Below are 17,007 nucleotides of genomic sequence, written 5' to 3' on the forward strand. Positions count from 1 at the left end.
CCAATCCCTTACCTCGAAGCGAAACACAGTAGTGGAGCAACTGCTCCACTGGGAGGGGCCAAATGATGCAATATCCTACCTCAGCCCTAAAGTCTTCAAAGAGAGAGAGAGAGCATCAGCCACCCCGTTATTCACCCCAGGAACATGCATGGCTAAAAACAATATGTTAAGCCGCAGACAACGCAGAGTGAAGGCCCTCACCAACCTCATAACCCACCGGGATTTGGATGAAAGGGAATTAATGACATGAACAATCGCCATATTACCACACCCAAAATGTACAGTGCAATTGGCCATATCTTTCCCCCACAGTCAAACCACGACTAGAATGGGAAAGAACTCAAGAAATGTAGGATCTTGGTCCCAGAGGCGTAGCTAGGGCTTTGGGGGCCTGGGGCCCAAGATTTATGTGGGCCCCCCTATGTGTGTGCACGCCGCCAGAAACAGGATATGATGTCACTTCCGGTGATGTCACTTCCGCAAGATGGCCACCACTTGCGAGGGAGCCCTGCTGGAAACAGGAAGTGATGTAACTCCCCCAAAATGGCCACCACTTGTGGGGGGGGGGAACAGGAAGTGGTGTCACTTTGGGGGCGACACCCCCCCCCAAGATGGCACTGCTAGTGCGATCTAGGTCATGTGATTGATAACCTGATTACCCCACCACACCATGTGACAGGGAGAAATGCCACAAGCAGCCTGCTGTTCCCCTTGTGCCCTGAACTTGTGGGACTTCTATATTAAGCAAGCTTACAAGGAAAACAAAAACAGGCATGCTGATGTGGTTTTCTTTTCTTTTTTTTCTTTTATACTTTTATTCCATCAACACAAATCAATAAACAGCTCAAGCATACGCTTCGCAAAAAAAGAAAAAAAAATACAGTAAGCTAAGTATACAAGAGGAGTGTGGATGTGGTCAACCATAAGGAAAAAAAAGTTCATAAATTTACATAATTGGGGATTGAGACAACAAAGAAAAAAGGATCAATTTATACCACATATTCAAATCCCTTTCTCATCCCCCCCCCATTGAAGTATTCTTTATCCATATATAAAATTTTTCCCATTTTTTAAGAGAATCAGAGTTCGACACCCCTTTCAACCGGTTAGATAAGACATCCATCTCCGCTGCATATAATATTTTATCGACAATCTCCTCCTGCGGAGGGCCAATTTCCTGTCTCCAATATTTAGCAAAGGAGATGCGAGCCGCCGTGAGAATGTAAATAGTTAGATATTTATCTTCCTTTGGAATCTCATTCCTTACTAACGAAAGTAACATTATCTCCGGTTTTAAAAGTATATTTACATTTAAAATTTCTTTTAGGATTTCATGCATTTTAACCCAAAACTTTATTGCTACTTTGCACATCCACCAGATATGATAGTAGGAGCCTATCTTCTCACCACATTTCCAACACATGGGTGAAATCTTAGGATTGATTTTAGATAACTGTATGGGAGTAATGTGCCATCGATGGAATAGTTTGAAGACATTTTCCCTATAGTTAACTGGTTTCAAAATCTTATAATTCAATTTCCAAAATAAAGACCACTGATCTAAATTAACATTCTTTTTTAAGTTTTTAGCCCATCTAATCATAGTATCTTTCACAATTTCGTCTTCTAAGTTTAACTGGGTCAGGTAGTTGTACACCTTCTTAATCACCTTATTTTTTTCCGTACAAAGTATTTTATTAAAATCGAAATTGTCTTTGGTGAAACCTCTTACTTTATCCTTATTATATTTGGTCTTAATTTGATTCATCTCCCACCAATGAATTTTAAACCCTGCCGCCTCCAATTCATCCTTCCCTTTCAATTTGTCATTATCATCTAAAAGATCCTTATACCTAACCACCTTATTAAATTCCCATAATTGCGGTTGTATTGATGCTTCCTCAGGTGAGATCCATCTTGGTGTTTTGTTATATATCTTCCCCTTTAACTTTAACCAAACGTCAATTATCTTCTTACGTATTCGATGGTTCGTAAAATATTTTTGGGTCTTAGCCACATACCATAGGTTGGTAAGTCAAAACCCTCCAAAGCTAGAATTCGTTTGTTTTCCAAAGTGATCCACTCTTTTAACCAAAGAACTATGCATGCAGTAAAGTATGTTTCCCAATTAGGGAGTCCAACTCCACCGTTTTCTCGCCTGTCTGTTAAAATTTTCCATTTGATCCTTGGTTTTTTTCCTTGCCAGACAAATGAGCGGATCAGTCGACCTAATTTAGAAAATAACATCTTCCTAACCGCAAAATTAATCATTTGGAAGAGAAACAACATTTTTGGTAGGACATTCATTTTAACTAGCGCAATTCTTCCCATGAAAGATAATTTCAGATGGCTCCATTTTTTAGTATCCAGTTCAATCTCTTTTAGTAAAGGTGTAAAGTTATTATCGTCTATGTCACTGCATCTACTTGTCACGTTTATACCTAAATACCTGACTTTTTTTTCTACTTTGAATTCCGTTTTTCTCTCTAGCTCTTTAGCATCTTGAGTTGACATATTTTTTATGATTATTTTTGATTTTTGTTTATTCATTTTTAGCCCTGCAACTTTCCCGTAGTCCTCTATCTCGGACAGCATTTCCTCAACCGATTCTAACGGATTCTGCAAGATCGTGACCATGTCATCCGCATACGCTAAAACCTTATACGTTTCACCTTTAACTTTCAGACCATTAATTTTGTTATTCCTTCTTATAGCGTTGTTCAAGATTTCCAAAGATAAAATAAATAACAACGGAGATAAGGGGCAACCTTGTCTTGTACCTTTCCCTAACTTAATCTCCTCTGTAAGGTCCCCGTTAAGAACTACTCTGGCCATTTGATCACTATAAATAGCTCGAATATTTTTTATAAATCCTTCCCCAAAGTCCATGAAACTCAAAAGTAAAAACATAAATTCCCAGTTTAAATTATCAAAAGCTTTCTCAGCGTCTAAGAAAAATAACGCTACCTGCTTATCACTGTGTGACTCATAATATTCAAAAATGTTTGCTAGTATTCGAACATTGGTCCTCATGTGTCTATTAGAAAGAAAACCAGTTTGGTCCGGGTGAATAGTAGTATTAAGAATCTTCTGTAAACGCTGGGCTAATATTGTAGTGTATATCTTATAATCAACGTTAAGTAAGGATATTGGTCGGTAGTTCTTAACCTCATCTAAATCTTTTTCGGTTTTGGGGATAAGAACATTTGTGGATCTCCAAGAATCTGGTAGTTTTGCTGAGCCCCATACCTTCTCAATAAGTTTTTTGAACTGATTAATAAGAACTTCTTTAAATATAATATAATATTCTGCAACTATACCATCCGGACCAGGTGCCTTGTTCTTCTTTAACTTACTCCAAGCCTCCTCTATCTCGAACATCGAAATTGGGCTGTTCAAAACTAACTTCTGTTCCTCCGTTAGCTTTTGAGATATTTTATTCCGTAAATAATCTATCTGTGTTCCCCTGTCAATCTCCACCGCACTGAATAGTTCCTTATAAAAATCCTTTACAATTTTCTTCATTTCCTCTAGCAGTGATCTATGATTCCCATCTTTATCTTTCAAAGTCTTTATAATCTTTTTTTCACGTTCTTTCCTAATCTTGTAAACCAACCATTTCCCAGGTTTGTTGGCATTCTCAAAATACTGTTGCTTAGAATAACGTATTTTTTTCTCCATCTCCTCTAGAAATGCTAAATGAATCTTATGTTGGAGAAGTTTAATTTCATTTTTAATTTCAGCCATTGTAGGCTTCACCTTTAATTCTTTCTCTTTTTTTTTCAATGCTTCAGTGAGTTCTTTTAAGTTTTTATCATCCTCTCGTCTTTTGGAAGCATTATAGTTTATAACTAACCCTCTAAAAAATGCTCTACTTGCATCCCATATCATTCTGTAAGAAATCTCACTCTGTACATTGGTCTTAAAAAAAAAATTCATCTCCTGATCTATATAATCAATAAATTTCTTATCCTCCATTAGACTTACTGGCATTCTCCAGCCTATGTTCTTTTTCCCCCCTCGCATACCTAATAAAATAGGATTGTGATCTGCTATAGTACGGGGGAGAATTTCCACCTCTTCTATAAACTTCATCAGTTCTGCCGTTATCCATACCATATCAGTACGGGACCAAGAGGAGTGCCTATTAGAAAAGAAGGTGAAGTCCTTTTTTCCAGGGTTTAACGTACGCCAAACATCCACCAGTAGAAATTCATCAGCCAATCTATAAAAACTTTCTGGCAGAGTGTTACTACCTGTTTTTGCCTTTGCCCTGCAGGACCTGGGGGTTCTATCTATTTCCGGACTAGAAACAGCGTTAAAGTCTCTGATTAGGCATATATGTTCGATTTTACATTTAGTTATTTCGGCCTTAAGGTCTTTAAAAAATGTGGCCTGCTTATCGTTGGGGGCATAGATATTTACTAATAAAAATTTTTGTTTTTCTTTTGTTATTTCAATACCCTGAAATCTGGCATCGTTAGCCTCAAATAATAATTCAGCCTGCATGCCTTCCTTAAAATATGTAACTAGGCCTCTTTTCTTTTTGTCTGGATCTGAGGTCATTATTGCTTTCCCCAGAGACTTCTCTAGCAATCGGAATTCATCTTTTCTCCTAATATGTGTCTCTTGAAGGCAAGCAATGTCGACATTTAATTTTTTTATTTGCAAGAACACACGCTTTCTTTTTTGCGGTGAATTTAAGCCGTTAACATTCAAAGATATAATCTTCAGGTTCTTAATCATGATTATATTGTAAAGTTTCTAACGCTCGGCTTGTAGAGTTTTTTTTCTCTTCTGTAGCCTTGTCTCTCTTTGAGTCTGCTCTTCCTCTTGTGTAACCCCCCCTTCTTCTTGGTCTTTCAGAAGTAATAGATCTGCTAAGTCCGTGGGAGCCCTCTGTTCTGACTTGTCTTCAACCTCTTTTGACTCTCTATGTCCTGTCTTCCTGCCCCAGTATCTTGCTTGGTTTCTAAGAAAATCTTCTAGTTTAAAGGTGGAATCAATCCTGTACCTTCCATTTGCATGTGTGAACAATAGCCCTTCAGGAATCAACCACCTATAAACAATTCCTTTTTCTTGGAGTAAAATTGCCAATTTCATATACTCTTTTCTTTTAGATCTTATTAGCCAAGGAATCTCTTTCATTACTTTAATTTTTACTCCCATAATCATAAGCGGTTGGTCTCTAACTTCACGCCATACTCTCTCTTTCACACACCTCCGAACAAATTTTAAGTGCACCTCTCTAGGTAGTCCATTGTTTTTAGCATATTGGGTAAATGCCCTATGGGCAAAATCTATTTCTTTTTCTATCTCCTCTTTTTCCATATCCAGTAAGTCTGTTAGAGCCTCCCCCAAGATCTTAATTAGGTTCTCATTTTTCTCCTCCGGTATGTTAAGACATCTAAGGATATATTCCGAATGATCCATCTCTAATTGTGCTATCTTGCCTGTGAATTCATCTTGTTTTTGCTCAACTTCTCCTACCCGCTTTTCTGTTAGTTTAAGTTTGTCCTCAATTGACTTTGTGATCTTAACAACTTCTGAAATGTCTTTCTTAGTGTCCTTAAACTTATTATCCAAACCTTCCAACTTATACGCTAAGCCTTCCATCTGAGCGGTTAAGGATGACTGCATTTGGTTCAAAGCCTCCAAAAAAGATTGGTGTACATCTCTAAGAGCATCCTGTGAAATACCTACACCGACTGACTTCGGTTGGCCTGATGACAACTTCGATTTTACCTGTTGTGACATTCCGTCTCTTAAAAGTTAAGTTAAAGATATTACCAATCTTACTCTCTCTCTTTAACTGATCTTTAGCTTCTTAAGTCACCACTCTTTCCTTGAATAAATCAGATCGTTTCCTTACTAATAACACAAAGATGATCAATATAACTTATTACAGGTTAATAAGAGTTAGCACAGGATCTACCCCGCCCCACCAGAGACACCTTTGCCTCTTACTTCTTATACTTCAAATCTATAAGAGTACAAAGGCAGATCTGATCTAAGCCAGAAACGTTAAGAACAAACAGCAAACTACAAACAACATGCAACGTACAGCATACAGAAAAAAGGGGGGGGGGGGAAACAGACTTAAATTTTTCCAATTTGGGCTAGCTCAATCTTCACCAATGATAGTTCTCTGGAACCGGAAGTAGCTGCACCTACTCCAATCCAAATCGTTTTGGCTGCTCAGCATCCTGTAATCACTCCCTCTTTCTCTGCTAAACAATCACCTCCGCGGCGCCTGTCAGGCAGACGGACGTCTTTCTTCTTCCTTCAAAGGGAGAAACTGTGTCTAGGGAGGTATTCAGCCCACTGTCCTCAGCAAACACCGCCACCAAACCTCCTCAAAGCCTCCACTCTACTGAGCTCCACTCCGTTCCTCCTAGTTCACAGCCACATAGTTCACAGTTCAACATTGGTCCTCATGTGTCAATGATAGTTCTCTGGAACCGGAAGTAGCTGCACCTACTCCAATCCAAATCGTTTTGGCTGCTCAGCGTCCCGTAATCACTCCCTCTTTCTCTGCTAAACAATCACCTCCGCGGCGCCTGTCAGGCAGACGGACGTCCTTCTTCTTCCTTCAAAGGGAGAAACTGTGTCTAGGGAGGTATTCAGCCCACCGTCCTCAGCAAACACCGCCACCACACCAGACCTCCTCAAAGCCTCCACTCCACTGAGCTCCACTCCGTTCCTCATAGTTCACAGCCACGTAGTTCACAGCCTCACCACACCCCCTTCCTCCGCCCAAAGAGAAAGAAACTTTGTCAGGGAGATGGGAAAGTCTCAAACGTGTGGGAGCCAATATGCCAATATGCCAAGTCCGTCCAGGAGCAAAGAAACTCAAACAAAACAATATGGTCAATGTCACGTCACCGAAAGGAATTCTACCCTCCTCCACCGTCCACCTCCGTGTTCCGGAAGGCAGGGGCTATCTCGTCCACCGACGCCACTTGACTTCGGGATTTTAAGGTAATAAACCAGGACGGCATTGCCCAGATAGCTCCAACCGCCCCCTTGCACCTTCTATGTGCTTTAGCCCCGCAACTGGGGCTTGCACGGACCCTTATGGCCCCCCGAAAGCCTTAGTTCAGCACGCCTCGGCTTGCCAGCTTGAGGACTCTGCTGCCTCGCCCAGCTGCTACCGGAAACGCCGCTGATGTGGTTTTCAACAAGCAAAGCTATAAGGAGGTCCCCATGGAACATCTAATCACTTAGATTTTCTCCCAAGCTAGGATTTCCCTTGCCTTTATGCTAGTTGCTACTATCAGATCTTTCCAGGGATCCCTGGATGTCCCATAAGTAAGAATAAGCATAAGAATTTGTTAAATGCAGTTCTTTATCTATAACTTATAAACATATAGATACACACAATGCAGGTTAAGATGTAACACATTACTGTTTCAGATGTTATGGAATAAGAATCAATTAAGGGGCTATCTGAGTGGTAGCTCAGACAGTGTCAGGTGACCACTAGCCAGAACTCCAAAGTCCCTTAGTAGCTCTGCCCTTTTATACTGTTCTGTCCAATGGGGTCCGGGAAGCCCTCTTGACTGTAGTCTATCAGGTACTCCTTGGCATATCTCTGGCTCAGTGAGTATTTTATACTGACAGTGCCAACTCTATGTGTTGCTTAGGAGGCCTAGGTACTTAAAAGGGGCCTTTCCTATCCTTTTAAAAGGACAGGCCTATATGATTTTATATATGGCTGTATAATTTAAATGGCTATATCTGTTATGTAGGTGCATATAGCTTCGATTTACTCAAAGCACTTCAATGTATATGTAAGGCAAGGCTGAGACTCAGTATATCTCTAAGCCATAGCTGTAATGTAGATAAGCTAACCTAAAAGTATAGTGTTGCCCTTTCAACTTTCAGGCACTTCCTGCAGCAGCACCTGCCCACCCCCCCACAACCCGGGCCCTGCTGCTCTTCTCCGAGGCCATGCCCGGGGGGGGGGAGCAGCGGCCTCAGACAAGGCCTGGCACCAGCAGGGCTAGATTAACAATTAGGCCAAGTAGGCACCCGACCATGGGCCTCCCTGCCTTCCCCCACCCCGGCCCCCCCTGCTTGCAGCCCTCCCCGCCTGCACGCGCAGCCTTTGGCCGACTTGCCTAGTGCGGCTGCTGCTGGTGGAGTCGCCAAGTTTGCATCTCTCGGCCTCTCCCGTGGGTGCGGCGTTGTCCCAGGAGCTTCGGAGAAAGGAACACGGGCGGGACTCCAACTCTGAGATGACTTGCAGGGGCTTCCATCGGGCTTCCTCCGGCACTGGGGGCAGAGGGGGTGAGGATGGGCTTGTGGCGACAGGGCTGGTCCCTCCTGCGCCTCGCCTCGCCCCTGCCACCTTGCCCGCCCCCGGAAGGGCTGCAGCCAGCCTCCAAGGGAAGGCCCCCATGGGCACGCGGTGGATGCCTGGGTCGCTCACCGCCAGCCACTTCCACGGTCGCCTCCTCTCCCCCTCTTCCAGGCCCTGCTCACTGGGCTGGGCCCCCGAGGGTGCGGCGGGGGCGGGGCTGAGGAGTCCGCAGGGAGGAAGGGCCTTCCCGTCGGGGTCTCTGGCTGGTCCAGCGTCATGGCTTCCCTGGCAGAAGGCCGGGAGCAATTAGCTTGACGGGAGCAATTAGCTGGGACCCCCCACGGGGGCGGCCTCCTACAACTGGGGGGGGGGTGTTGGAGGAAGGATCTACACTCAGGAGTACTACTCCTTCGCCTGTCCCTCCTTTCCCTCCGCAGCCCCATTTGTGTCCCTGGGAAGGAAGCCCTTCTGACACCCCCACCCACCCCCCACCCCAATCCAGCGGGAAGGGAAACCTCAGCTGCTGCAGGCCAGACGTGGATCTGGGGACTCCAGGATCGAATCCCGGCTCCGCCTGGGCAGCTTTGGGGGAGGAGCTCAGCGGCTGCCCCTCGGGCGTCAGGGACCCCCCTTGGCAATGCGGGGACCCCCCAGACCTGGGGCGACCCGCCCCCCCGCCCCCCTCCCTACACCACTGCTTGGTCCACTCCTACCTGTCTCCAGGAGTCTGGCCAGCTATCTGTGCACCAATGTCCATGGAAATAGACTCCAAAACCCAAAGACCCAGCAGCATCAGACATGACCTGGAACTCGGCTTCAAGCCTCATGTCCTCTCTCCAAAAAAAGACTCCATTAAAGGACTCCAAAAATTCTTGGCAAATCCTCCCTCATGCTGCTGGTAACCCATGTTCTATGCTGAGCCAAGCGTAGCCCTGCCATAGCATCACAAAGCCTACGAACAAAAGATCGCCCCGGGGCAACCACTTTGCAAACAGAGTTAAGGTGCCCAACCAGCTGCTGCAACTCAATCAAGGTGACCTTCGCTTAAGAAGAAAGGAATGAATCCTGCTCCTTAACTCAACAATTTTTGGGAAAGGTATCCTGGACAGCTGCGCCACAGTGTCAATTTTGATCCCCCAAAAAATCAGCTTCTGGGCCAGACCCTCCATTTTTTCCTGAGCCAAAGGAACCCCAAGATCAGCAGCCAGCTCTATAAAGCCAGCCAGCTGAGCACAACTCCCAGTCCCTGTGGGACCAACAAAAAGGTAGTCATCCAAATAATGAACGACGTCCTGCAAGCTCACTTTTTCGCGAACAGCCCATTCCAAGAATGTGCTGAAGCACTCAAAAGCTGAACACAATACAGAGCAACCCATTGGCAATGCTCTGTCCATGTAAAATTGACCCTCAAAAGAAAAACCCAAGAGTTCAAAATCAGCAAGATGCACTTAGCCAACTCTGCACCTCCCCACAATGTCTCACCATGGCTATGGCCTGATCAAAACTAGTATACCTAACAGAGCATAAGTGCTCAGGAATCCCATCATTCATGGACTTCCCTTTTGGAAAGGAAAGATGGTGAATCAAACAAAACTCCCCAGGTGCCTTTTTAGGCACAACACCCAAGGCAGAAATCCTAAGGTTATGCACAGGGGGCTGGGGGAAAGGGCCCAAAATCCTACCCTCAGCCAACTCCTTGGAAATCTTATATTTAACAACCTGCTCTAAACCCTTAACAGAACTAAGATTCCCAGACATAAAAGGGGCCCGCGGCCCCTGAAAAGGGATCCTAAAATCAAATTTAAAACCTTTTAATAGGTAAAGACCGTCAGCCCTTCAAGGGTACCTAGAAAGCCAGCACTCAAGCAGACCCACCTTTATCGGACTGGGCCCCTTTTCCAGCCTGAAAAGCTCCTCCCCCCCTCCTGGCTTCCTTTGATTCTTGCGTCACCAGGCTTCGGGGCAGTTATTGAATGAGTGAGACCCACCACAAATGGGGCATTCATGCTTGAACTGGCAAGCCTTCCTGCTACACACTCCCTGAAAGCCGAACTCCCACAAAGCAGGCGGGGTTGAACTGCCTGCCCCGCAGAACTGCGGGAAGAGGCTGACAACGCTGAGGAGTTCGCACCTGACCTGGCCACCAAATGACCACTATCAGAGCAGTCGCCTAAGTTTGGTCGAGCCGGGGACATGACCTGCAGCCACAGCTGCTGATGGATGCAGTCCCACTGAAGGGAGGGGTACAAGGCCACTCTCATCATAAACTCCTCATCATACTGCATCTAGGCAGGCCCGCTAAACGCTGTGTACCCTTTGTAATTTATATCCATGTATTGGGTAAGGGCAGCTGCCCTCCAAGGCTGAGCCCGAGCAATCACCCCAGCTTAGATAAAAAACCCAGGCAGGCAATTAGACCAAGTCCGCTCCACTTTGCGCTTTTTCAAATTTTCTTTCTCTTTTTCATCTAACTCCTCTTTGTCCTTTTTCTCCAACTCCCGAAAAAGGAGAGAGAAAATATCTACGTTCTCACCCATTAAGATTTTTTCCCTAGTTGCAGGTAACAAATGGTCCCCCAAAGGCAACGCTACATCCCCAAAGGGTAATGCAGTAAAAGGAACCATCGCATAAGGAGAAGGGGCGCCCCAATTCCCCAAAAAAGAGCCTGCAACACCCTGCTGCCCCACACTCGGCCAAGATCCACTAGGGCCACCTTGACCAGTCGGCCAAGTCCAATTTGATAATGGGCCTGTACCTAAAGGGGAAGCAAACCCTGTACTCACAGCAGCGATGCCCTGCCCAGCAGGCGCAGCAAAACCCCAAGGCCCCCACGGCCAAGCCGGCCAGCGTACGTCTGCAAAATGTCCCCAGCCTTACCCACATATTCAGCAGGCACCAGCGTTGACCCAACTCCAACAGCTCCTGACAATGACACTGATGCTGCGTCTGAACCGGCAAGACCAACTGCCAGTGACGAAAGCACCAGATCTGCCCTCAAGGATAGACAACCTGGTTAAGACATTCACTTGGTGGTTAAAACAATTTTATTTGGTAACACATGGTAAGTTATATTTCTTGCATTATTAATAACTTCTTTTATCTATCCCATATATTACTATCTACCCACCCCTCCCCCCATTACTTGACCCCCGTCAGTGTTATTTATTTAAAATAACAATATTTAAAGGTACCTTTAACTAATAAAAACAAAAATTAATATTCGCCTTTTTTCTAAGACTTAATCATTATCAAAAATTGTCCAATGTCCTTTTACTTTCCACTCTTTTTCTACATACCTTCTGAACTTCTTCCACTCCATCTTAAAAACTTCTAAATCATACTCTCTTAGAATTCTTGTTAATCTGTCCATTTCACTCCACATCATAACTTTTACAATCCTATCCCATTTCTCTGGTATTTTTTCTTGCTTCCTCAACTGCGCATTTCCTAGCAGCTGAAAGCAAGTACCAAATTATAGTTCTGTCTCCTTTTGGAAATTTTTCCATTTGTAATCCCAACAGAAAAGTCTCTGCAATTTTCTTAAATTCATATCCCAAGATCTTAGAAATTTCTTGTTGAATCATCTGCAATACTTTTTTGCTCTTTCATAAGTCCACCACATATGGTAGAAAGAATCTTCATGATTTTTACATTTCCAACATCTATCTGGTATCTTATTGTTCATCTTTGCCAATTTTTTAGGAGTCATATACCATCTATACATCATTTTAAACAGTTCTCTTTAATACTATGACACGTCGAAAGCTTCATAGAATTCTTCCACAAGTATTCCCAAGTTTCCATCTGTATTTCTTTATTTACATTAATTGCCCATTTAATCATTTGAGATTTCACTACTTCATCCTCCGTAGACCATTTTAAAAGTAATTTATATATTTTTGAAATTAATTTTTCATTGTCTCCAAGCAGAACTGTTTCCATTTCTGTTTGTTCTTTTCTTATTCCTTCAGTTTTGATATCATTATCCACCAAACTCTTTATTTGTTGCATTTGAAACCAATCATATTTATTATTCAGCAGTTTTCAATTCTATTTTGCCACTTTGTATTTTTAATAATTGATTATATTACAACCACTTTTCTTCACCTGAGCCGTTATTTTTATTACTTCAGCTGGCACTATCCATAGCAGTCTCTCATCTCCATATTTATTATATTTCATCCATGTATTTAACAAATTATTTCTTATATAATGGTGAGAGAAAAAACCACCCATCTTCTTTTTTCCGTAATACAAATACGCGTGCCAGCCAAATTTATTTCCATTTTTTATTTAACAGCATTATCTATTCCTATATCCACACTAAACAAACTTCTTCTTGATATAATTTTAAATTTGATAATTGAAATCCACCTCTCTCATTTGCATCTGTCAAAATTTTCATTTTGATCCTTGGTTTCTTCCCAGCCCACACAAATTCTGAAATTTTCTTCGCCATTTATCAGATTGTTTATTATCTTTCACAATAGGAATAGTTTGAAACAAATACATTATTCTTGGTAGAATATTCATTTTAATTGCAGCTATTCTACCCAGCAATGACAAATTAAGTTTATTCCATTTTGACATATCTTCATCCATTTTACGCCATAGCTTCTCATAGTTATTTTTGAACAAATCAATATTCTTCTTTGTTATCTCCACACCCAAATATTTTACCTTAGAGGTAACTCCGCAACCCGTCAGTCTCTGCAAGGCCTGTTGCTTGTTTGTTTGCATATTTTTACATATTTTTTTTTTATTTTTCTTTGTTAATACAAAGTCCCGCTAACTCCCCATATTCTTGTATTTTAGCAAACAACAAAGGTATAACTTGTATGGGATTTTCATTTATAAACATTATATCATCTGCAAATGCTCTGTATTTGTAAATAAATCCTTTTATTTTTAATCCTTCTATTTCTTTATCTTCTTGAATCTGCATCAATAATATTTCAAGAGTCATTATAAACAACAATGGGTAAAGCGGACAGCCTTGTCTTGTCCCTTGGCTAATTATCATATCTTTTGTAAGATCTACGTTTATGCATAGCCTTGCATGTTGTTCAGTATATATTGCTTTTATCATTCTTATAAAGCTTTCTCCCAACTCCATTTTCTCCATTACTGCAAACATAAAGTCCCAGTTTAAATTGTCAAATGCTTTCTCTGCATCTGCGAAGAATAATGCTACTTCCTTTTCTGGATGTCTTTCATAATATTCTAAATATTTACAACAGTTCTAATATTGTCTCTTATTTGCCTTTTGGGAAGAAACCCCGCTTGATCTTCCTTTATAAACTTTATCAAATGTTATTTAAGCCATTCTGCCAAGATTCTTGTATATATTTTATAGTCATTATTTAATAACGAAATTGGTCTATAATTTTTTACATTCGTAACATCTTTATCTTCCTTTAGAATCAACGAAATAACAGCTTCCTTCCATGTGTTTGGTATTTTCCCTTTTATTCTTATCATATTAATCAACTTCTGCAATTTCGGTATTAACTCTTCTTTAAAGGTTTTAAAATATTTAGCTGTATATCCATCTGGCCCAGGTGCCTTTCCATTTTCCATTGCATTAATTGCTGCTTCAATTTCTATTTTTTCAGTTGGATCATTCAAAACTTTTTGCATATTTTCTGTTAAGGGTTCTATTTTTATCTTTTGTAAATACTCATCCATCTTTTCTTTATTTATTTTAACACCTTTAAACAACTTGGCACAATACTTTAAAAATTCTCTTTTTATTCCCTCTTGGCTAACCACCTCTCTTCCATCTACCACAATTTTATTAATAATTTTATTTTCTCTCTTTTTCTTCAGTTGCCAAGCCAAATATTTTCCAAGTTTATTTGCACCCTCAAAAGATTTCTGTTGCAATCTTTTCAAATTCCATTCCAATTCTTTATTTAACAAATGTCTCATTTGTGTTTGTAGTATTGTAATTTCCCTTATAATTTTCTTTTTCCCTGGCCTTTTTCTCAACTCCCCTTTCTTTTTTCTTTATTTCATTCTGAATGTCCAACATCTGTTTTTCTTTTGCCCTCTTATCTTTGTTATTCAATGTAACCAATATTCCTCTCATTACTGCTTTATAAGCATCCCAGACCGTCTGAAATTCTATATCCTCTTTATCGTTTATTTGGAAGAAAGCTTTAGTTTCATTTTCTAGATATGTCACTATTTCTTTATTCTGTAGTAAATCTTCATTCAATCTCCATCTTCTCAACTCCTTAGACAATTTTGTAATCCACATTATTGGGTTATGGTCAGCCCCAATTTTAGGTAAAATCTCTATTTTCTTTGTTATAAGACCTAAGTCTTTAGTGCGCCACAACTTGTCAATTCTGGAAAAAGTTTTATGTCTTGCTGAAAATAGGTATAGTCCTGCACTTCAGGGTTAAATTTCCTCCAAATATCCTCCAAATTTTCTTGTTTGACCAATTCAAAAAAAGACTTTGGTGATTTTTCTTCTTTATTATTATTTTTTTTTCCCCAGACCTATCCAGTGTATTCTTAATTGTTTCATTAAAGTCCCCCATTATCAAAACTTGGTCATAGGTCAGTTCATCAAATGGTTGTGTAATGTCTTTTAAAAAAGCATCCTTTGCACCATTTGGTGCATACAGTCCCAATCACAAGGTGGGTTTTTTACATTTAATATTATTTCTACTGCTACAAATCTTCCATCTTTGTCTTTAAACACTAATTTTGGCTCCAATTCTTGTTTAATATAAAAAATCACTCCCCTTTTCTTCTGTTCACCCAATGAATAAAATTTTAATCCCAATTGTTTATTCCATAAAAATTTGTAATCCTTTTGTTTAATATGCACTTCTTGTAAACAAACTATATTACAATTTTGCTTTTTAATCCAATGAAATGTTGCCCTTCTTTTTTGTGGTGAATTTAGTCCATTTACATTCCAAGACAATAATCTGTAATCCATCATGGTGCAAATTCTTTATGTTCTTCATAAAATCTATGCAGTTCCTGTGCATTTGTAATTGTGGTTCTTTTCCCCTTAAATTCAAAGCTCAAACCTTCTGGTATTATCCATCTATATCTCATTTCATATTCCCATAATTTTTCTGTCATTTTTTTTAAATGTTCTTCTATCATTTATCACTTGCCTTGGCAACTCCATAATTCTTACTCTGCTGCCCCCCACTATCAATGTCTTTTCAAAGTTTTTGTTCATGATCTTTCCCACCATTTCTTTTGTCATATATCTTATGACAACATTTCTTGGTAAATTATTTTTTTTGCATAGAGTGAGTTCACTCTGTACATATAATCATACATATTCTTAGTCTCTTCATGATCTTCCTCTAAAAATTCTGCAATTATTTTTATTATATATTCTTTCAAGTCACCATCTTCCTTTTCAGTTACTCCTCTCAGACGTATCTGAGTCGCCATCAATTTGCAGTCATGGATTGCCACTTTTTCTTGTATTTTCAACAAGGTGGAATCATGCACTTTCATTCTCCCTTCTACCTCCTGCACTTTTTTAGATGTTTCCTCTGTCTCATTTCTGAGATCTTCAATATCTTTTTTAATCTCTTCTATAATTTCTTTTTTAGATGCAGTTATCATCTCTTTCATGCCTCTCATCATTCTGGCCTCCATTGCCTCTAGTTGATCCTGCATTTTCTCCAATGAGGTAGCCCTTGCACGGGTTTGCTTGTGTTCTGACATTTAAAAACACAGAAAATTTTGATCTCAGCAATTTCAGATTTGACTATCAAGTTCAAAAGATTAAAGCTTGTTTTTTACAACAAGCCTAATTTTCCCGTCCTCAGAGCTTCCCAGACCGAGATGTGAATTTTTAAAGTTTTTAAATCCTTCAAAATGGTGGTTGCAACTTTTTGGTTCTCTCTAATTTTTTTTCCTTTTTTCTTTTAAAGGCTTCTAAAGTCCATTATAAAAATATGTCCAATAGTATTTATCTTCTTATCATCTCCTCAATTATTTCCAACATTTTTTAATGTCCCGAACACTTTAAAAATATTATTTTAATTTTAACCTCCTTGCAATGGCCGCCGATGTTTCTCTATGGTATTATATTCCTAGAGTAGGCTTTTCATCTGCTACTTCCTGCTTTACTTGCCACCCAATCTTGTTTGCATTGGTGGAGAGATCTCACGATACTTGACATACTTCCTGTGTTGATTGTATATGCTGCAGGTCTGTGACGATGGTGCTCTTTTTTCAAAACTGCAAGTAGACCAAACAATAAATTCCTTCCCACTTTTTAGCACTGTCCTTTAAATTTACAAAGTCTGAATTTCACCTCTTCCTCCCGTCTTCTTCCAAGCATTCTAGATTTCCAATTCCCACCTTCTGAATTTGTTCTGTTTAACTGTAAATAGTCCCAGAATTAAAGATAGTAATCTGTACCTTTTCTGCCAATTATCTAGATCCACACCGGTCTTGTGTAGCTTTAGATGTTTAGTAATGTCCAAGAAGGTTAGGATTCTGTTGAGCTTATGTCAAATAAATGACTCTGAGAACTTCTGCAGATGATGAAAATGCAACTCTACCTGGAGACCCCTCAAAGGAGCCCCCGCCGGGACTCCCTTTTAGCCAAGGTAAATCTCCTCAAAGTTTTCTGTGCATATCTTGGACTAATCTCTAACTGAGAAAAGTAGGCAGTAGGCATTAATTTGCCTTCACTACCCCGAACAGAAGTT

Source organism: Heteronotia binoei, chromosome 4 (genome assembly GCF_032191835.1).
Source record: "Heteronotia binoei isolate CCM8104 ecotype False Entrance Well chromosome 4, APGP_CSIRO_Hbin_v1, whole genome shotgun sequence".
NCBI lineage: Eukaryota > Metazoa > Chordata > Lepidosauria > Squamata > Gekkonidae > Heteronotia > Heteronotia binoei.